Source organism: Adiantum capillus-veneris, chromosome 15 (assembly GCF_014529385.1).
Source record: "Adiantum capillus-veneris isolate H3 chromosome 15, ASM1452938v2, whole genome shotgun sequence".
In the NCBI taxonomy this organism is placed as follows: Eukaryota; Viridiplantae; Streptophyta; class Polypodiopsida; order Polypodiales; family Pteridaceae; genus Adiantum; species Adiantum capillus-veneris.
In genome coordinates, this window is record NC_140945.1 from 11,843,923 (window position 1) to 11,867,308 (window position 23,386).

General features: G+C 46.6%; 1 protein-coding gene across 2 annotated transcripts in view; it reads left to right on the forward strand.

Annotated features, from left to right (window-relative positions):
* The window catches only part of BIO1 (adenosylmethionine-8-amino-7-oxononanoate transaminase), a 120,247-nt gene that overhangs the window by 14,691 nt on the left and 82,170 nt on the right, over nucleotides 1-23,386 (forward strand). The gene's annotated exons all lie outside the window — the stretch shown is intronic.

Below are 23,386 nucleotides of genomic sequence, written 5' to 3' on the forward strand. Positions count from 1 at the left end.
TCTGCTAGGTCCTCCTCCTCCAACCACTTCGCATCCAATGGCGGATAGTTCTTAAATTTCACTAAGAATCGCCGAATCACTTTACCTTTCACTTTTCTTTCTTTATGTGCCAAAATCTGTTCTGGAACGAGTATCTCCTCGCTCTCTTCCACTTCGGGTTGCTCATTAGGCTCCCCATCAATTGGCACCTCACCCTTAAAGGGTTTCAATAGACTCACATGAAATGCATTGTGAATCTTCCAAGTATCTAGCAACTTGAGTTTGTAGGATACATCATTTATGTTTTCTTTAACCTGGAAAGGCCATAATATCTTATGCTAAGCTTTGGAAAAAGCTGCTCCTTTCCCTTTCGTTTCCGTAGGCGAGCCTTCTCGAAACGTAAGAGCACCCAATCATCTTCCTTCAACTTCAAGTCGCGTCGATGTCGATCCACTGCCTTCTTGTGCTGTGCTTGAGACTTCTCTAGAGCCTCTCGAACCTTGGCAAAAGAAGTGTCCAAGTTCCTCGTATACTGATCGGCTTCAAAAATCTTGCCTATAGTGCTTAGAAAGGGAGGGACCTTCTTAGCACCTTTGATTACCTCAAATGGCGCCTTCCTCGTCGAAGAGTGAACCGTGTTATTGCAGGAAAATTCACCAAAGGCAAATTTATTTCCCATTGAGTCTTCTGATCAGAGATGTAAGACTTCAATAAATCCAAAACCATTGAATTGGCTATCTCAGATTGCCCATTTATCAGCGGGTGGAATGATGATGAGAACTGCAACCGCGTGTCAATGTTCTCCCAAATAGCCTTCCAAAACAAACTCGTAAATCGGGGATCTCTGTCGGAGACTATGGTCTCAGGCATGCCATGTAACCAAAATATCTGAGCAATGAACAGTGATGCTAAATGATCCGGCTTGACTGTTTTCTTTATGGGAATGAAATGAGCTTGTTTGCTAAATCTATCAATGACAGTCCAAAAATGCCATCATGCCCGCTTTGAGTCTTCGGGAGATTGAAGATGAAATCCATAGCAATGCTTTCCCAGGGACGGTGGGAATGGGTAAAGGCTGTAGTAATCTCTGTGCCTTATGCTTGTCAAACTTGACCTTTTGGCATACTAAACAATTGCGAACAAAGTCGTCCACATCCTTTTTGAGTCTCGGCCAATAGAAGTAACACTCGACACGCTTCAAGGTGGTATCAATGCCGTGGTGACCCGTAAAAGGTGGACAATGGTACTCTGTCAAGACCTTTTCCCTCAAAGGCTGTGTAACACACAATATCGTTTTCTTCATCAAGTAGCCATCGCGTATGGAATACCCTGGAACTGTCTCTCCATTTTGTATCCGACTAAAAATGTCCGCAAAGTTAGGATCTGTGGCGTACTGGTCAACCATATCCTCAAAGCTTCTGTGATGAATCGCGGAAATAGCCAAGAGTGGGGGTTCCGAGATGATGCATCTGTCACTAAATTTTTCTGTCTCCGAACATGGACAATCTGGAATTGAAACTGTGACAAAATGTTAGCCCATCGCATCTGCTTTTCCAAAAGCTGCTTCTGGACAAGAAGTAGCGTAGACTCTGATGATTTGTAAAAACTTTGAAATCGGCTCCGAGTAAATAGTGTCGCCACTGTGTAAGAGCATGGATCATTGCCAATAGCTCTTTCTCATAAACTTGTGCTACTAATTCTAGCCTTGAAAACATTCTGCTTTCATAAGCAATCACATGGCCTTCTTGCATCAAGACTGCTCCCCAGACTACGACCACAAGCATCACAATAAACTTTGAACGGCTTTTGCAAATCTTGCAAAGCCAACATTGGTCCAATAGTCAATTTTTTTTAAAGTGTCTGAAAAGCAGTCACCTTTGTCGGTCCCCCCGAGAAAGGGACTCCAATCTAAGTCAATAAGTGCAAAGGTGAAGCTATCTCTGCAAACTTATGAATGAACCACTGATAATAGGAGCACAAGCCCAAAAAGCTTCGAACTTCATGAACATTCTTCAGGTCAGGCCAATTGTGAATAGTGTCAATTTTGGCCGGGTCCATCTGTTGTCCTTCTGTTGAGACAATGTGTCCCAAGAAATGTATCTCCGATAAGAAAAACTTGCTCCTTTTGGCATTGATAACCAATCTATGCATGCGCAATGCCTAAAAGACCTGTAGCAGATGGTGTCGGTGGTCTGCTTCATTCTTGGAGAAAACTATGTTGTCAAAGAAAGTGCCGACAAAAGACCGTACTCTCGGAAAATCCTATCCATCATTCGATTGAAAGTTGTTGGAGCATTTGTAAGTCAAAAAGGCATTTTAAAAAATTCATATAAACCAAGGCTTGTCCGAAAGGCTATCTTGTAGACATCTCTCGGAGCGATTATGATTTGATGATATCCGCTTTTCAAATCAATCCTGTTGAAGCAAGAGGATCCCTGAAGTCTGTCAAGAATATCATTGATCCTTGGAATCGAGAATCTGTTTTTAATGGTGATTTTATTGAGAGCTCTATAATTAATGCACATTCTCCAAGATTCGTCTTTCTTTAACACTAGCAAAACTGGAGAACAATAAGGTGATGTACTAGTGTGCATGAGACCCTTTTCTAGGAGTTCTTTTACTTCGCTCATGATTTCTTCATTTTGGGCTCGGCTAACTCGATAAGGTGGCCGGCTCAGTGGTGTGCTTCCAAGAGTCAAGTCAATGGTGTTGTCCTCAGGACGAGGTGGAGGTAACTTGCCTGGTAGGCCTTCAGAGAAACAATCAACATGTATGTGCAAAAATTCTTGTCGTTCTTTATCCAATTCAGACATATTGGTTCTTTGTTCATCATTCAATTCTTTCAAGTAGATTGAGTAAACAAAAAGAGTGGTTTTCATTTATTTCGAAATGACCAAAGCCGATGCAATAGGGACGGACTCGCCCTTTAATTTTACATCAAGTACAATTTTTCTTGCCCTTCTCATTTGTCAAAGTCGCTTTCTTGGCCCGATGGTCAACCCCGGCGTTGCTCTTGTGGTATCAAGGGATTCCTGGGAGGACGTCACACCCTTCCAAAGGCATGATGTAAAAGTCCTTGTGCCCTAAATACCCCTGACAATGCAAATAAGTTTGCCAATGATAGGTGTAATGGCAACATCCCATCCGGTTGCCGCTAGAACTGCCTCCGCCGATGGCACCATTCTGTCGGGCGTAATTCCAAGTTGAGCCGCCAATTAAGGTGAAATGAAGTTGGCCTTGGCTCCTCCATCAAAGATAAGGGCTTCTTAATCCTTTACTTTGCCCCATGCACGGCAAAGTTCTGTGCTTTCGTTCATCCGACTTGGGTCGGGGTCTCTATACAATAATCTAGTACCAGTTTTACTTTCATCTTGCCTTTTCTGCCACGTTCTTCTGCTGCTCTGGAGCTCTCTGGCCTATCTTTCGATTGTCCTCGCTGTGCCTTTTTGGGGCACTTTGCGGAGATATGTCATTGTTCCCGCCAACCAAAACATTTCCTCTCTTTGAGATAGTCTGCTCTCTGTTTCTCAGTCAATCGGGATTGTGCATGCTTCTTTTTCTGGAGCTTCTTCTTCTTTCTATTGTCATTTGTCGAGTTCTGTCCGATCCTTGGTGTCGAAACTTCGTCAGTGTTAGGTTACTCGAATGTATCGAGAATCCCCGCTTAGCATGTCCCATTAGTTGTTGTATCGACTCAGACTCCTACTCAAGGCAGTAATCTCGGATCTACAACAAAACCGCTCGATTCGCTCTCACACCCACACACACACCCCCGAGAAGAAGAGAATTTTAACATTGTAGGAAACTATCCCACGAGACCTCAAAGATCTATCCAACGAGAGTTGAACTCAATTCTTGTTATTCAAGAGAGAAATGACAACCAATCTACCGCACTTGGGTGATAGAAAGGTTATACCATTTTCTTCTTTTTATTAACACACACACACACCCACACCCACACCCACACCCACACCCACACCCACACACACTTGAGAAGACGAGAATTATAACATTGTAGGAAACTATCCCACCACAGAGAGAGAGAGAGAGAGAGAGAGAGAGAGAGAGAGAGAGAGAGAGAGAGAGAGAGAGAGAGAGAGAGAGAGAGAGAGAGAGAGAGAGAGAGAGATTTCATTATCATCCTCGAAGGTCAAATATGACCTATGGGACCAAAAGAGACATATCAAGTGGGGTGTGATGCTCAGACTTGCGCAATTTATGGGGGCATAAAGTGCATAGTTGATGATACTCCTCTCCGGTGCCCCAACGCCCTGTCTCGCATTGTAGAGGATGAGAGTTGGGCGAGATGGAGGCAATGGTGCCGATTGCATAGGCTCGAGCATGTAAGGGTGGGTGCGACTGTCTTGTTCGGAGAAGAAGATCGTGTTATAGTGAGGGGCAACATATGTGGTGTAATGCATGCGGAGTCTTTGGGAGACGGCACCCGGAGTCGCTGGCCAAGCGAACTAGGCTAGATTCTAGGGCTAGGTGCGCAATTAACAAGAAGCGTTAGGCATTTCTTAGGGTTAGAGATCTGGACCCTAAGACGGTCCGAGGTAGGGTGGCTTGGAATGCTTACGTATAGGCGGGAGGCTTTCTTCAAGTTAAGGAACAACTAGCGAAGAAAGGCTCCGACCTCCTGCGGTGAAGGGAGCACAAGAAATGGTGGAACTTAAATCTGGGAATGTTAGGAAAAGTTCCAGAGTGCCAGCAAGTGCAACCCCTTTTGGATAGTGCGGGGGTCTTACAGGCAGGCGAAGAGGAGACCCTTGAAATCTGGAAAGGGCATTACACCAAGGTCTTCTCGGATGAGATCGGGACAAGCCTGACCTCAGGGCTTGGGAAGGAAAACCAATTAGGGTGTGGCCGAGAATGACTGAGTTGAATGACCCTTTCACGTGGTCGGAAGTCCGCAAGGCTTGCCAAGGACTGAAGTGTCACAAAGCGGTGGGAGTAGATGACATCCCTTCGGGAGTGTTCAAACTGCTTGTAAAAGACAAAGGCGCCCGGAAGGATCGGGTTTGCCTGGAACACTTATGGAAAAAGTATACCTCAAAGTTATCCAATCAATTTTCGATACAGGGGAGGTCCCAGCTGAGCACGCCGCAACAGTGCTCATTTCGGTCCCAAAAAAGGGTCACGTATACGGATAATTACCGAGGTATCTCTCTCATTAATGTAGGAGTTAAGCTCGTGACTACTATTTTAGTGACGCGCATTGCTAGGACTCTAGAGGAGCGCAGTTTCTTCCTGAAGGGTCAAGTGGGCTTTCGATTTCGTGAGGAGTGCACTCATTGGACAAGTCGCATGCCTGAAGGAAATTGTCATTCGACGAAAGAACAATGGAAGGCCCACGTACGCAATATTCGTCGATTTCCAGAAGGCGTACGACTCTGTTCTGCACGAAGCCCTTTTCTATAAACTCAAGGCCACCTGGGTGGGAGGGAAAGCCTTACGCTTTATAAAAGCCCTCTACAACCACTCTCAAGTCTGCATCAGAGTTGGTAACCGTCTCTCTGAGCCTATTAAGATCGAAAGAGGGGTGAGGCAAGGGTGTCCTGGGTCACCCACCCTCTTTAACATCTTTACCAATGATGTTATAAATGAGGTTGCAGACTTCGGAGTGGACATTTCCGGATTAACAAGGAAAATTCAAGGGTTACTGTTCGTTGACGACCTAGTTTTTTTAGCGGACTCCCTGGCTGAGCTCCAGACTGCACTTGATCGACTTACGATGTGGGCTCAATCTTGGGGCATGAAGTTCGGTATCAGCAAGTGCTAGGTCACTGTCTTCTTTGGGGACCTTGAGGATCTAAAGAAGAATGGTTTGTTCACGCTGGGCGGGGAACGCATGGAGGTGTTTGAAAGTTACAGATACCTTGGGATCATCGTTGATTCCGATTTCAGCTTGGAGACCATCATTCAAGATAGGACGACAAAGGGGTGGGGATGCCTCTTCGCGGCCAAGCACGTCCTCACCTCCCGCGCACCCCCCCCTGTGGACGAGGCTTAGCATTTTCAAAGCTTGCGTCTACCCCGTGATTACCTACAGAGCAGAGATCATGGGGGCACACAACCAAAATCAATTGTTGCCGCTCCAGTGCCTCGTGTCCACAGGGATGAGGTGGCTGGTGGGGAAAGTGGCAAAATCGACGTCAGTCACACAGCGTCAACCTTGCATCACGAACTGAACGTCCCACCTGTCGTTGCCATCTGTGGAGGGCAGAGAAAGCGTGGCTTTGAAAAGTTTGGCTCGGGGAGCAGGCTTATTAAGGACTTGGTGGCGACCACCCCAAAGTCTTGGAAGGGGTGGTCATGGACAACTAGGACGGATAAGTGGTTCCGTCAGTATTGTCCATCGGCGACAACTGAGACGGCCGGGGATCTGATCTGGGACAAATGGGACTCAAGGGTTGTTTGTGTCTCTCTGACCAATTACAAGCTTCGTGGGATGAATATCACGTGCAAGTACCTTTTTCTGTGCAACCTGTCTCAGAACATGAAGCGTGACAGCGAGCGCCTCCTACTGCTCGCCCAAGTAGGAGGATTAAGACTTGGGGATAAAGTGTTACCGAGGGGAAGTGCATGCCCCCTATGCAATGACTTGGAGGGAGGGCAATCAATTGAGCATATTTTGATGAATTGCCCAGACCTGAGCTCGAGCTAATCGTCTCGGCAGGTTGCTGTCTACCATTCGTGACCTTTAGGCTTTAGGACCCAACGAGTGTTGCTTTTAGTTACAACGAAGTTACCATTATCCTCCTTGGTGGGGAGGCTCGCGGAGTTAGGTTAACCTTTTGGGTTAACCTGCGTCCGCATTCAAGGGGAGCGGTTGCAACGCACCACCTTGTAGCAACTTTCCTCGGTGAGGCAATTTCACAGTATCAAAAAGCATTGAACGCTAGGTTGTTGACCTAATGTGCCGATTGGATGACTCGGAGATAACTCAGATCAACGACGAAATTTTCCTTAATAGCAAAAAGTTATTAAACTATGTGCTAGACATGAATATGACTTTTAGATACTGATACATGGGTTGTCTCATCAATGGATTGAAGCAGTTTAGGAGACTCTAATTGTCACTGGATCGGGACTCCACCTACGAGCCGATGCCCAAGTTTAGTATGACAAATTTTTCTCAAAAATCCGCCGGGGTAATTCAAGGTTTTGGCGGGTGAGGGAAACCAAGTCCCTCAGTCTCCGGTGCCTTACGGGACTCTTGGGCGTTGTCATGCCCCTAACGGGGTCCGCTAGGGATCCCTTGGATAAACTAACAAGGGTGCAAGTTCTAAAAGATTGAACGGGCTCTCCATCCCCAAGGCGGTGTCTAAGGTCTCATCTTGGGACTGAAATCAGTGACAAAAGCTTCACCTTGCGAGAGTAGGTGGGGCATTGGCCCGACCACCCGGCTCGCTAAAGGAAAAAAAATACATGTGTGTGTGTGATGTATGTACATTGTATATATGTATATGTATGTATGTATATGTATATATGTGTATATATATATATCTATCTATCTATCTATCTATTGTATATATATATATATGATCCTTCGAGAAACTCCCAGTCAACACGGTCATATGCTTTCTCGAAGTCAAGGATGAAAAACGCGAGAGGTTCAGAAGATGATCTGGCCCACTCTACTGCCTCATAAAAAGTGAAGATATTATCCAGTATGCATCGATCCATGACAAAGCCTGTCTGAGAAGTATGAATAATATATGGTAAGAACGGCCGCAAGCGATGGCTGATCAGTAACGCTAATATCTTATAGACCGAAGGTAGTAGGGTAATAGGTCTCCACTGGCGGAGCTGAGTGGTGTCACCCCCTTTCGGAATAAGAGATATGAGACCTGAACAAAGATCCGGATGCATATATCCTGAGGCAAAGATATCCTGACAACCACGAAGCAGTGGTATATGCAATACATCCCAATAGGTCAAAAAGAAAGCTCTAGTGAGGCCATCCTCGCCTGGACAGGAAGATGGATCTAGACTCTCGATAGCAGCATAAAGCTCGTCAAGTGTGAATGGAGCCAACAAGATCTCTGCCATAGTGTCTGTACAACGACGTCGGGTGTGATGCCAGATCTGCTCACGGGCAAGTAAAACCTGAGTAGTGCATACATCGGCAGTGAACAATGCCTCAAAATAATCTGCAGACATATCAAGGATAACATCAGGATGCATATGAAGTGTTCCCTGAGCATCGCACAAAGTCCGGAGGGTGGTGCCAGGAGGGCGCTCTTTATGCGCAGCGAAGAAGTCCTTATTCATTCGATCAGCTTTAGCGATCCAATGAGATACTGAAGCATGATGAGTGAACTCAGACCTAGCCTCCTGTATGCGACGAATTTCCTCTGTAAGCTCTGTCTGTCTAGCAGCGAGATAAGCATCCTGTGGCCACTCCTCAAGCAAGCGCTGTGTGGAACCAAGAGGAATGTGGAGGTCAGACTCGCGTACTCTCAACTGACGATGAATATTAGCAGTTTGATCACGACAGAGTAATGCAATGGGCAAGGAACTCTACAGGGGGACCACTATAAGAAGCCCCCGTGCACCACAAGTCACGAATCTGAGTAATGCAATGGGCAAGGAACTCTCCAGGGGGACCACTATAAGAAGCCCCCGTGGACCACAAGTCACGAATCTGCTGCTGCAAAACTGCAGTGGTGAGAACACTGTCAGGGATCCGGCTGCCTCGTCTCTGTGCAGAGGATCTAGTGAAAGAGATAAACAATGAGATGGGTAAATGATCTGAGAGACTGGTCCCTCGCCAAATAGTAGTAAATCCACCTAGAGCTGCTGCCCAAGGGCCAATGTAAAAACGATCAAGTCGCTCTAATAATCTTCCCTGCTGTCGCTGAAACCCCCACGAGTAATGAAGTGTAGCAGGGTGGTGACCAAAAGAGGGTAGGTGCCAGGCGTCAACACCTTGAATAGCTAGAAGAAATCGATCCCAAGCTGGCTGCTCATCGGGAGAAATGGATGATAGAACTGGAGGAGTGATCGAGCGCCAGTCAGAGTCGCTCTCGACGTTGTTGAACTCGCCTCCAACAACCCAAGAGTCCACAGCAAGTAGAGCAGCAACCAAGGAGGACCAAAAAGTAGCTCGCTCCCGAGGAGTAGTGGGTGCATATACTGACATAAAACCAATGATAGAGTCCCAAATCCGGATAGAAACATAGACTGCTCTGCCAGCGACAAGGGTGCCATGCTGCTGAACTGATGCCAAGTATCGTGGCCCCACTGAAATGCATACACCGCAACTCTGTCCATGAATGCCCAGTGCAGGCTTCCAAAAAGTGTGAGCGCCCGAGGGCATGAGATTACCAAAGGGAGTGGCAATCTTATGCTCCTGTACTAGTAATATATCCACAATGCCTACTACATGAGCGTGTAAATCTCTGCGAAGTAAAAGCTTAGGTGAACCTCTTACCCTAGAAGTGTGTAAACCATTAGCATTCCAAGATACTACATGTAAATCCATAGTCTGCATGAAAGAATTGGTAAAGCATCTAACTAACCGCGCATCTTCTTGGAGGCAGCTGGGCCATCCAAGGGATGAGTTTCGGGCGGGAGGAAAGCAACCGGCAAGCCCTCTCTAAAATACGGTGTCTCATTGCACCAACTGCGAACCTCAGCTTGTTTACATTGCATTACCGATGCTGCAGCTTTGACACCCCAAATGCGCATAGACATAGGAAGCACCACATTTGAGGATACATGAATGATCATAGGCAATGAATAGCAAGCATAAACATCACTCCATTCCATAGCACCAATACATGAAGGGAAGTGTGGAGACAATACATCTGGAGCGGAAGTAGACAACCATAAATTAAGCTGAGCCATAGTTTGTGCATGCACAAAATGCAGAACCTGATCCTCTGACCATTCCTGAGCTGCATGGAATGGAAGGAAAAAGGAATGGGTAGGCTGAGAACGACTGCCTATTAAAGAGGGGACACAACCTTGCTTGTGATGCATAAGGTAGAGCTGCACCCGCAATGGTCCTTCTGAGTCACCGCACATTTCAGCCCGATGAGTGCCCCAAGAAAGAGGGCAAGAGCTGAGAAAACTGTGTGGGACGTAAGTATGAGTGGCAGAGGGAGGGGGTGGACCAGAAGGGGGAGGGGGCGGAGTAAGGGCGAGAGGGAGAGGAGGAAAAGGGAGAGGTAGTAGCGGGGAATGATCCATCTGCATGGGAATAGGGACCTCGGGAAGAGGGGAAGGAGCGTGCAGGGGAAGGGCAAGTGAAGGAGGAGCTGGTAGCAGAGGTAAGTGATCCTGGGCTGAAGAAGAAGAATGGCGAGGAGAAGCTGGGGGTAAGGGAGTGGCAGAAACTTGAGAGGGAGCAGGAGAGTGAACACTGGGGGCTGCATGTGGGGTGGGTTGCTGACGAGGACGGAAGGAATGGTTACGACCTACTGTCTGCCAAGCAGTCTCAGTAGGAACTGAAGCAGAGGGAGGAACATGGAGGGTTGAAGCTCTAGGAGCACCCGTAGGCTGCTGAGGTGCTCTAGTAGTAGTAGTAGGAACCGGCTGTGGACGCTGACCATGTGGCTGAGCATGGGTGCCACGAGCCGACTGTTGTTGTCGCCGATGGCGTGGCTGAGTGGGACAATCGCGTGCCAAGTGTCCCATCTCGTGACAACGTAAACATTGTCCTGGGCGACCAGTGACTACCATTCGGCAAGAGTAGTCTCGATCACGCACAGCCACAGTAACTGTATCTGGTAATGAAGTATCCCCAAACACCAGGACCTGAATGTGAGGTGGACCAGATGAGAAGATGCAGGATCCTGGAACTACTGTGCCAAAATGAGCAGCAATCATCTGAAGGAGATGCTCATCAATAAAAAGGAGAGGCATATCCGGGAAGGAGAGTGTCAGAGGGAATAAGATGTCGACTGTCAAACTCCTCAGTGGTAAACTCGGGATACCACCTCGTCAAGTATATCATTCTGCGATCAGAGAGCGAGTCAGGAGAGCTGAGGCAGTGGCGGGATCTGAAAGACGTACCATGAATATACCTCTGCCAAGGAATGAAAGCTCCGAGACCCGTCCCTGAGTAGTGCCCAATGCAGTCTGACACCAATCACGGATAGAAGAGCGAGGTGGAGACTGTCCAATCATCCGGCCAACCAAGGCATGCTGTGCCAAGTGTTGAATTTTGGAGTCAATGCGTGTCAACAAGTCACCAGTACAATCCACACGATAGGCAAGTGGTGATGGAGCGGCATGTGTAGCACCCAAGAGCGGCAAAGCCGCCATGAAGAATGGGCGAGACTGGCAAACAGGAATAGCACGACCCGAAGTGAAGCTGGAGCTCTTTCTCTCTCTTGCTCTTTCTCTCTTTCTTTTCTTCCCTTGCAGGCAGTAGGAATATGCTCACAGGGAAGGTTTGCAGGCTATTAGGGTTTCGGGGAATTGGGGAATTAGGGTTTCACGTGATTAGGATTTCACTAAATTAGGGTTTGCAGGCGGGGGCTGTTAGGGTTAGGGTTTCGCAGAAATAGGGTTGAAGATGCTGTGACGCGTAGGTACTTGCAGGTTGTGGCGCGCAGGGTCGGCAGGCTGCAGGAAGTAGATCGCGTCGCGCCAGGCAGGCTGCAACCAAAAACGCCGTGGCAGACTGCAGGCCATGCAGGAGGGAACGCGTGCGGCAGGCAGCAGCTGGGGTCGCGCTGGATGCAGCTAGGGTTCGGGCTGGTTCTCCTACAGCAAGAGTTCGTTGGTTCACGATTATTCATCCTAGGTCAGAGGGTGGACTTGGCATTATTGATCCAGAATTACAGAGCCGCGCCCTTCTTACCAAGCTTATTGTTCGGGGTCTTTTTCCCGGCCAAGAACCTTGGAAAATGCTTCTTCAGGCCGCTCTTTCCACAGCGACTCCACGCCTCGGCACTAGAGATAGTCATACTTGGCAAACAGGGTATCGTTTTCTCTTTACGGATGCCCCCTTGAGCACCAACACTCTCTCACCCTTCATCCGATCGCTCCTTCAGATTTGGGTATCCATGTGACGAGCTATTATACGCTCACCTCCCTCATGCCGTGAGGAGATTGAGCGCCAGCCTCTCATTTGGAATGATGCAGTTCTTGATTCTTCGATCAATCCACCCCATCAGCTTGGAGAGAGGACTCACATTGATTGGGCTGCTTGGGACACTGGCCTTGCTGCCTCTATGCGGTTGTTTCATGAGACACGTATGCTGGATGCAGATTTTGTGGCAGAACATTATGACATTGGTCGCGGGGTACCAGACAGACTGCTTGAGATTGACTCTGCCATTCCTTCACACTGGGATGCAGTCATGCGAGGCACGGTTCAGATGCCTCCACATTGTGGCTGGGAAGGACTCTTTGCTCAGAGCACACTCTTATTAGTTCGTTTGGACACCATGCTGTTCACAGTTGATCCTGACTGCTCTCCGGGGATGCATGCTGGATTGACATATGCTACCACCTCTCCGCCCCTTGTCTACCCTGGCGCTCGATGGGAGGCCATACGAGTAGTTGGCTCTCGCGGGAAGCGTCGTTGTGTTGACCCCCGTTTCGCTTTTGCTGATGCTGCACTTTGGAGGCTTTGGGTGTGGGAGGGTCGTGCCCTATCTCAGCTTTATTGGGACCCAGGAGAGTGGCATTGGCCTAACTCTAACCCCACCGGTGTACATGTATTATTCTTTGAGTACACAATCAGAATTGGACGATTCGCATTGATGAGACAGCACCCAGAGTAGCCCACTCGTATGCGTTTCTGGTTACATTCAGGTCTCTCCCATGCCTATCTACAGCAGTTTTGGTCAGCTATTTGGGATTTACATGTGGCTCGTCGTATTTCCTTTTTCCTATGGATGATTGCACATGCAGGACTTCCAGTTGGGACTTGGTTAACTTCTATGGGTCATGATCCGTTATGTACTCGCTGTTCTTTGCGCCTACCTGAGTCACCTGCACAGTCTTTGGTCACGCTCGTCTTCTCATGTAGTGTGGCTCGCAGTTTGCTTTTTACTTAGCAGAGCTGGTGTTCAGCATGGGTTTCTCACTTGGGGATCTGTCTCCTGGTTGATGCCGATGCCCGGACCGCATCTTTTCTACGAGGGCTCAGCCACAGATCCAGCTCTTATGCTTACCCCGACTGGTTATCGGCGAGGGACTTTGGCTATGTTACCACAGATTGCTTGGCAGGGGGATCCTGAGACACGTGATGAAATCTTCTCAGTCATCACTAGCATTGCACTATGGAATGTTTGGAGAGCTCGTTGTCTTCACATTCTCAGTGCGGCTCCACAGCTCCTACCGGATACCCTCACTGCCATTTGGCTGGACATTATTCACACCCTCATTTGGCAGTGGGATTCTTCCTTAGGTACATCTAGAGCAGCCGAGGCTCGTCGATTTGCCTTTCTTCGGCGTTGGGCTCGATCTTCACTCTTCTTCACGCTTACAGGTGGACAGATTACATGGCATTATGCACCTCCTCAGTGGTTTCTCCTCCACTCATCATACAGACCACCGTGACATTGTTCTAGTCGAGTTGTCACTATAGTGGCTCTCAACCTTACATTCAGCTTGTACACCCCTCGTGATAGGCTATTTTGGCATCCACTGGGGATTATTTTGTACTCAGTAATATACAGCCCTGATTTTTCCAAAAAAAATAAAAAAATAAAAAAATAAAATAAAATAAAATAATAAATAAATAAAATAATAATAATAATAATAAAAAAAATATATATATATATATAGAGAGAGAGAGAGAGAGAGAGAGAGAGAGAGAGAGAGAGAGAGAGAGAGAGAGAGATACATGCATATATATATATATATATATATATATATATATATATATATATATATATAGAGAGAGAGAGAGAGAGAGAGAGAGAGAGAGAGAGAGAGAGAGAGAGAGAGAGAGAGAGAGAGAGAGAGAGATCATCTTCTATTGGGAACTCTACCTTGACGACTACTCTGCCTTTGGATAAAGGTAAAGCCAAATCTGCGGCCTCCCCAAGCACCCCGAGCAAGGGAAAGGTTACAGTTACCCAAGAGGCAAGGACTGAGGGAAAGCTTGTGGTGCACTCTTATAGAGATGTAGTGCTTTATGGGGTTTTTTCATCCCTTGCTGGCGCTGCTTCCCCTGATACAGGCTTGCAGGATACTGTAGTCGAAACACGGGTGGTTGATGTTGATGTGCCTATGGGCACATCAACGTGTGATTCAAGATTATAGCAAGCACCATATGCGTCAGTTACGGGGAGATGTTGAGGATGCCAAATCAGTGTATCAAAAGCTCCAACTTTTCGCTGATACACGCTCATTGACTGAAGATGAGCTTATAGCGTTATGTCAAGCCCGAGTACGCCTGCAACATAATGATAAACGCAAACTTGATAAATGGCAGAGTCGAGCTCGACATAGAGCCTTTGTGGATAAGGGTTGCGCCTTGAAACAATTTTTAAAGCACTTGCATCATTCCAGGGCTTCTCAAACCATCAAGAGAGTTATGCGTAGCTCAGGCTCTTGGACAACCTCTAAACGTGACCTTGCTGATGCCATGGTTTTGCACTTTGGGAGAGTATTTGCTGCTCCACCTCCGGTTTTTGCTGAAATTCTTCATGCGCGACAACATTTGTTATCTACAGTGCTTCCGATTCTCTCGCCCGCTGATGCCCAAGCCATGGAAGTTGACTTTACTGAGCGTGAATTGCACTCAGCTTTGCTTGCTCTCCTCAGATGGCGCTCCCTTGGTTGGGATGGCCTCATAGTGGAATTTTTTATTTCCTTTTGGGAGCCCTTGAAAGAGCCTTTGCTCTATATGATGAATGTTGCGTGGAGTAAGCAGAATTTGCCATCATTTAGGAAAGAAGGATTGCTGAAATTATTACCGAAACAGGCACTTTTTGAGCGATTCTCTCATTGGCGTCCGATCACTCTCATGCCGGTTGTATATAAGATCTTGGCAAAGATGATTGTGCATCGCATCAAGGAGCCTCTTCTTGCGGGTATACATCCGGCTCAATATGGCTTTATCCCCCGTCGTCAGATCACAGACAATTTGGCTAATGTTTTGATTGGCATGGAATATGCTAAATACACCGAGCAAGATGTGCTAGTGATGCAGGTCGACATTGAAAAGGCCTTTGATACAGTGCAATGGGATTTTATAGCTGACACAATGCGGGCCCTTGGATTTTGTCATAGGTTATCTAATGTGATCTATTTCTTGTATGCCCATAGCATGTCTTCAAGCCTTCTTGATGGGGAGTTGACTGACCCTTGGCGGCTTGGGTGTTCTGTTCGCCAAGGTTGCCCCCTCAGTGCCTTACAATATGCTATTGCCACCCACCCGTTGTTGATGTATTTGGATCATTTGGTTTCACTTGGTCATCTTCACGGATTGCAGCTACCCTCTAGGAATGACTTTATTGGGGAGGCTTATGCTGATGACTCCTTATTTATGCCCCGCAATCATCAAGATGACATGCGCGTGGTCATGCAGGCATTGGATACTTTTGGGCTTGCGGCAGGCCTTAAAGTTAATTTCCGGAAGTCCAAACTCTTGCCCCTCAATGCGTTGGAATGACACCATCTTGTAAGGCCTGGGGATATTCTAGATCTGAATGTTATTGTTTGTCACTTGGGGTACCCTATTGGATGGCAGATCACTGCAACCCAGCAAGTGGATTGGGTTATACAACGCCTAAACGTCGTCGCGCCTTGAAAGTCTTCACTGGAGCCGAGATTTTGCTCTTACTCTTGTAGACCGGTCGCCATGCTAGGCTTACTTCCTTTCTTGTTGTGGCGTGCGCATGGTGGATGATGTGGTCGGCATGTATGGCAATTTCATTCATTATCCTCAGATGGTTGTACACTTTGGTTTGGGTGTATGTTGGATTGGACATTATGGGACACACCTTTTGCTGACTTTTCTGCCCGCAAGGTTTATGCTTCTCTCCTGCCTCGGTCTTGGCTAGCTGACCATTGTAGGGTAAAGGGGCCAATAAAAAGCCAGGTCCCTTTACAGGGACCCGTGGCCCCCCAATGTTAAGTAGAGTTTGGACCCTTCATGAGACACGAAAAGCCCCGTGCTGAAGTGGTCACATCAGTTCGAAAAGTGATGAGGGCCGTTGGATGTGAGTTCGATCCTTGCTGGCCGCTATGTCTCATTATACCCCCACTATTGGCCGCCTTTTCAAGGCCATTTTTGTTACACAGAAAATAATATGGGCTGTCTCGCGTCGCCTGTGCATTTTCGATCACGACAATATTTTTGTCATAGCTGCGCCTTGCACCGGCCTTTTGATAGCGCCCCTCCAACAAAAGATCTGTGCAACAGCGAGCTCGCAATTTGCTCCAGAGCTTAGGTGGCCTTAACATGGCCCCTTTACCCTAATGCATTATGGTCTTTGCACAAATCAGATCGATGGTGGAGGAATGCTCTTACTACAATTTGGAAGAGTCGTTTGCCTCTCAAGGAATGTCTGTTTTTATGGTGCTGCTGGCTGGGAGTGCTCCCTGTTGGCTCCTTCCTTGGTGCACGTCACATCAGCTCTTCTTGCTGTGTCAGATGTTCGGCCTCTGACGAGACAATCAGACACCTGCTTTGGGATTGTTGCTTTACCAGAGCCTTCCTAGACCGCATATCCGCTTGTATGCGTCTCCGTTTTCCATCGGCAGTTTTCCACAGACGCTTTTGGCTCTTCGGCACTCTCTCGGATTCCCTTCACATGTTCTCAAATGCCTAGTAGGTTCTCTTCTTGGATCCAAGTGTCACGTAGCGCAAGCATTCGATTTATGATTGGTTGAAACCTCAAGGCCAAGGTATTTAATCTCTCTACCACTTCAATGGGCTCTTTATTATGCATAATGCATGGCTTCTCCTTGTTGAGAGTTTTCACAAGCATAACCTTTGTTTTGGAGCTATTCACAATCAACCCACTATGCAAGTAGGAGTTTTCCAAGACAATCATAAACTTTTGTGCATCTGCTAAAGTATGGGCCAAAAGCATTACATTACCCGCATACAACAAGAGCATGATCACCACATTCCCAATCATAACCTCTTCAATGTCTTTTTGTTGCATAAACTTAAGTACCATGAGTTCACCCATCAACGAGTAGCCGAAGAGAGTTGGTGAAACTGGGCATCCTTGCTCGACACCAATAGTACTTGGGATTTTTTTTGAAATTTCCTGTTCTGTATACACTCGACACATCACCCTCTCATAAATACGAGAAATTGTAAGCATGTATTGACTTAGCACTTGGAGCTCCTCCACACATTGTCAAAGATTCTCCCTGGGAACCATATCAACAGCTTTCTTGAAGTCTACAAAGCAACAATAGAATCCTTTACCTCTCAACCGGCTTTCCTCCATGAGAACTTGAAGAGTGACAAGGTGATCAATGTGTGCTATGATGTTTTCGAGTTTCTTGTTCATATGCATGCTTGCCCTTCTTTTCAGCCCATTCACTTATTTTTATTTCCATGACACATCTAAAATTTTTTACCATAAGAGAACCAACCACTATAGTCTAATAGTTGTTTACATTATTCGTATCTTCCCCTTTATACAAAGGTTTGATTCAATATGTCATGAGGCCATGGCATGTTGAAATTCAAGGTTATACATATCATTTTTCCAACAATGTGTCTCCTCGCTTGTCATTTTAGACCAACTCATAGTTGCGAGTGTACTTTTGAAATTTTGGTAACATAACTCTTACGGACATGTATGTGCATTGCAAGAATCTATATGAGCAACCAAATGTAGGAGAGATGTCGCATCATGGTTCTCTATACGCCGTCCTTTAACATTGGAGATGCATGTGGAGGGCTTAAGAAATTGGCCACTTGCATGACGAGAGATCTTCAAGGTATTAAGTCGGCCACGACGCCCTACTTGTTGGCTGGTTCTTTCATGAGGTTGCTCCTTACGATTTTTGCTTCGCCCTTCACGGCGAGCATTTTGTTGCATAAGGGTGCGGTCTTTGTACATCGGACATCCCATCTTCAAGGATAATCTTATGATTTGTTTCATCAACCATAGTGCATACAATATGCCCTTTCCTTGAGCAAGGAGCTCCTTGCTTGCTGTCTCTATATATCATAAACCTTGATTCCGGCCATGCCAAAACGGGTGTTTCCAACCTCTTCCGCGGATAACAATGTTCTTGGAACGTTTTCCCCATTCTTTCAATTCTTGTGCATCCACATTTTCCACATTCTTTGCTTGAGTGGAGCTTAAGAGGCTTGAGCTGTACTTGCATGATAGGTGAATCCTAGGTGACATTACCTTCACATACATTAGCCCATGGCTTGGATACATTTCTCATCTCACTTACATTGCGTTTCATTGTATCCATCTTTTCCTTTTTTCAATGCATAATCATTCTTAACTTCGCTCAAGTGCTCTTTTAAAGCATTCATGTCTACAAGAGAGTGCTTACATTACATTCTAGCATTTCATGCTCGAGTTGCACCAAGTGCGTTATTTGCATTTCAAGGTCTTTTTTTTTTTCAAGTCTTGTTTAGTGATTTGTTGTGTTTTGTCTATTGAGACATCCTTTCAATTATGAATATCGAAATATCTATCCCTTTAGATATCAAAATACAAATACTCTCACTCCTCATCAACCTTGAAAAACAAAAGCACGACCGTTTATGGGAACAAACGCACAAAATAATGGAGAATGTGGAGAATCTACCCCTCATCACTAAAATAGAAAAAGCAAATATAGGCCAAGTTAAAGAAGCATGGAATATTGGTAAGTAGCATTGTAAAAAGAGGGAGATCAATCATGTGTGATGTTATCAAGGAAAAGGAGCCAAATAAGGATAAGTAATTGGCGTAGCTTGTAGAAGGCAGTCTTAAGCATTGAAAGTTTGGATATGGGGTGTGTGTGTGTGTGTGTGTGTGTGTGCGTGCGCGACCTACCTGCTCTGCTCTGCGCGAACAGCCTGCCCTGCACGCCTACGCCCTTCAGCCCTCAGGTGTCAGTGCAGCAGCGCGCAGTGACTCTGCACTGCTTGTGCGTGCGCATGCGTGTGTGTGTGTGTGGTGTGTGAGCGCGCTCTCCTGCTCCAACTGCTGAGGAGCGTTTTGCCCAGTACGACTGTCAGAGACAAAGTGGCAAGGTTTGCACGCCAACTGTGACCACAGTGGTTCTGTCTGGTTTCGCTGTGCTGGACTGACAGGGCAATTTGCACACAGGTTCGATTTTGAGTACAGTTTCAAATCTCTGGCAGAATTACGAAGATGTATATTGCTGTGGGCTTTCGTTGCTTCTTTCTGTGAATATGTGCAGAGTTGTGGTTCGTCTGTCATTTGCAAGGTTTTCTTCGCAGTAGATTGCAGAATTTTCTCGCCAGTCGGTTTAGTTTGAAGAAGGGGTTTTTTGATTTGATTTATGTTTGACTCGCTTTGCGTATTTAAGCGTCGGAAAGCGATGGAACCTGCGTCGGAAGCAGCTTCTGAGATTAAGGCTTGCTTGTACGAGGACTTTGAGGAGGCTCGATAGGCATGGAATGGTCAGGTGCCTGCCCTTGAGGTGCGCATTCCGGTACAGGACCTCATGGACCCAGTTGCGCAGTACGCTATGAATGCAGTTATTTTGTTTTTCCCAGGGAAAATGCCTACTGCGTAGGATGTCGGCCAATGGGTCGATTTTCTCCTTAAGCGGCAAGCTGTCCGTGGTGTCTACTTTGGAGCGCGTGGATTTTATGAAGTGTTGCTCGCAGATATGGAAGCTCGAAATCTTTTGCTTGAGATGTCTCCCCTCTTTTTTAATACGCAGATGACACATGTTCTCCCGTGGGCACTCACTAAAGACTACCAGAGTCTTATTCGTCACAAATGCCCGGTGTGGGTGGAAATTGTTGATTTCCCCCGCACATGGAGACATTTCCTGCCGTTGTTGGCTGTGCAGCTTGGAAAGGTTATATGTCCTCCAAAATTGGATGCGAATACCAATAGGTTTTGCATTCTATGGGACACAGACAAGATTACCCCCGATGGTATTATGGTTGACTCAGGTGATCCGTGGGTAGGTAAGCGTCCCTTTAAACTTAAATGGGGAAAATGTGCGAACTCATGTTTTCGATGCGGCAAATTTGGTCATATGCAATCCGAATGTCCAGAGCCGGTCTTGCAACCTCCTCCCTTTGCTGTTCCTTTGTCCACCTCTATCCTTGCTGGGGATACCCACAAGTGACGCCAAGCAAAGTGGAGTTTCTACTGCTAAAGTGGCTTGAATGTGGACAAAGGGAAAGGCAAGGTACAACAAGTTATTGATCTTGGGACTGGGACAGCTGCTAAAGGCAAAAATGTTGGACCTGTTGATGTCAATACATGGGTGGTGCCGAAAAAAGCATTGAAGATTCGCATGCCACTTTCTTCGCGTAATTACGTTCCTTCTGTTAATGCTAACAAGAATGCATCGTTTAAGCAACTTCCTTGGCAGCATATTGAGCGCATTCGGGAGAATGTCGGTGATGCGAGACAGGTTAGTCAACGATTACAACAATTGGTTGATTTCCGCCCATTGTCTGACTCTGAAATGACGGAGTTATGTGCAGCTAAAGTGTGTATTCAGCAAAATGATAAGAGGAAGCTTGCTAAGTGGCAGACGCGTGCACGTCAACAGGCCTTTATGGATAAAGGTTGTGCTTTGAAGAAATTTTTTAAGCATTTGCTTCATTCGAGAGTCTCACAACCGATTAAACGGGTTATGCTTCCCTCGGGTGCTTGGACTTCTTCGAAGAGGGAACTTGCTGACATTATGGTTTCACGTTACCGTAAGGTGTTTGCTGCTCCATCTCAGCAGTCTTCGGCAGCTTGTTGAGCGCGTGAATTGTTGCTTTCTTATATTCGTTCGATCTTGTCCTCGCAGGAGGCACACCGCCTTGAGGATCCTTTCTCTGTCGCTGAATTGCATGGTGCCTTGCTTGCATTGGGTCGGTGGAGATCTCTTGGTTGGGACGGACTTACTGTGGAATTTTTCCTCTCGTTTTGGGATGCTCTTAAGCAACCCCTGATCTTTATGATAAATGCGGCATGGGAAAAACAGGATCTACCAATTTCATGGAAAGAGGGTTTGCTTAAGTTGTTGCCCAAGCAAGCGCTTTGCGAGCAGTTCTCTCATTGGCGGCCTATAACTCTGATGCCGGTGATATACAAGATTTTGGCTAAAATGTTGGTCCATCGCATCAAGGACTATTTGTTTATAGGACTTTCATCAGACTCAGTATGGTTTCATTCCTCGTCGTCAAATCATGGATAATTTGGCAAATCTTATGATTGGCATGGAATATGCTAAGTATACGCAACAAGATGTGCTGGTCATGCAAGTTGATATTGAAAAGGCCTTTGACACTGTGCACTGGGATTTCATTGCTGCCACAATGAGAAGCCTAGGGTTTGGTCCTAAGTTGTCCAATGTGGTTCATTTCTTGTATGATTGTAGTACGTCTTCGGGAATTCTGGAAAGGGAATTGACAGAATCGTGGCCGCTTGGTTGTTTGGTTAGGCAAGGCTGCCCTATTAGTGCTTTGCTTTATGCAATTGCTTCTCATCCTTTGCTGATGTATCTTGATCACTTGACCTCTGCGCAACGTCTTCATGGTTTGCAGTTACCTTCGGGTCATACTTTTATTGGGCAGGCTTATGCCGATGACTCGCTATTTATGCCCCGCAATCAGCAAAATGATGTTCAAGAGATTATGAATGCTTTGAAATTGTTTGCGCTTGCGGCTGGTCTTAAAGTCAATTTCCGTAAATCAAAGCTTCTGCCGCTTCGTTCTTGTGATTGGCATGCTCTGTTGTGGCCAGGAGAGATTGTTCTTCCAAATGTAATCACTAGGCATTTGGGTTATCCAATTGGATGGAATGTTACTCACAAGCAGAAAGTGGATTGGGTTATGATTACTGGAAGCTTTCTACCTGGCCGCTACTTGTTCGCCTGCGAATTGTTCAGAGTATCCTCATGGCATATGTTCTGTTCTTTTTTCCATTGTTGCATTGGCCCAGGCATTGTCTTGACTCTCTCATGTCGGCCATTTTGTCTCATTTGTGGCAAACGCGTGCTCACAAAAAAGGTTTGCGCTTGATATCGATGGCAAAACTTTGTACACCAAAGCGCTTTGGGGGTTTGAATATTTTGGACCTGCGTAGGCATGTCATTGCTAGGAAGGCTATGCTTTTGCCTACACTTGTGCATCAATCTCAGCCTTGGACTCTTATGTTTGCACACTTGAGTCAGCATGTGGTTACATCCTCATTTGGTCACTGGCAATCATCCATGTGGGAGGCAGTATTTGGTAAGATGGATGGTCGTATTCCTGGATGCCCGCTTTCTTCCAGCTTGCTTTCTACATGGAAACAGGTTACGATTCATCTCTCATGGAATGCTCGGAGGGAAGGAAACTCGCTTCGTGCGGAGAGCCTTCATTGGAGTCGGGGTTTTTCTCTTATTTTGGTCGATCGCTCGCCTCGCCAGGCGTATTTTCTCTCTTGCCGTGGCATTCGAGTGGTTGAGGATGTAGTGGATGTAGCTGGTTTTACTTTGGAGTTTCCATATGCCGCTCGCCGCTTTGGATTGGGCATGCACTATCGCCAGTTTTGGAGAGACTTACAACAAATGTTGACTGGTTTTTTGCCCGTTTCACCTTTGGCTGATGGTGATCGAATGTCTGACTGGAAGCTTGGGGAAATGCCATTTCAAGATATTTCTGCTGGCCGGGCATATGCTCTTCTTCTGCCTCGTCCATGGATTGCTGATCATTGCAACGCTATTTGGCACATGCATAAATCAGATATTTGGTGGCGTAGGATTATATCTGCAATATGGGAAAGCCGTTTGCCATTGAAAGAGCGGTTGTTTCTTTGGCGGTGTTTACTTGGTGTGCTCCCAGTGGATACCTTTCTTCGGAAGCGCCGTATCCGCCCTTCATCATGTGTCCGTTGCTCATCTGCCGAGGAGGATGTTTGTTACCTCTTGTGGGATTGCAGTGTCACTTGAGAATTCCTTCGTCGGGTATCTGCGTGTATGCGGCTACGTTTTCCCTTGACGGTCTTCCATAAGCGGTTTTGGGTTTTTGGTATCTTCTCGCCGGCGTTGCAGTGCTTTGCAGCCTTCTTCATGTGGGTCAGGTTTTGGGCATATTGGAGCCTGTGGCGACAACGTAATGGCTATATGTTCCATAGCATTCACACGAATCCTCTACCTTTCTTCAAGATTTCCCTTCGGCAGTCTTTGCGGTTTGCCTTGGAAGTTGGTGATATCACGGCAGAGATACATCAGCTTTCTTATGAATGATTTTAGATATTTTGTACAGCTGAACACTGTTGTGTTCCTTTCCTTGTACATCTTTTGGGTGGGTTTTCCTCTCTTTGAGGTTTCC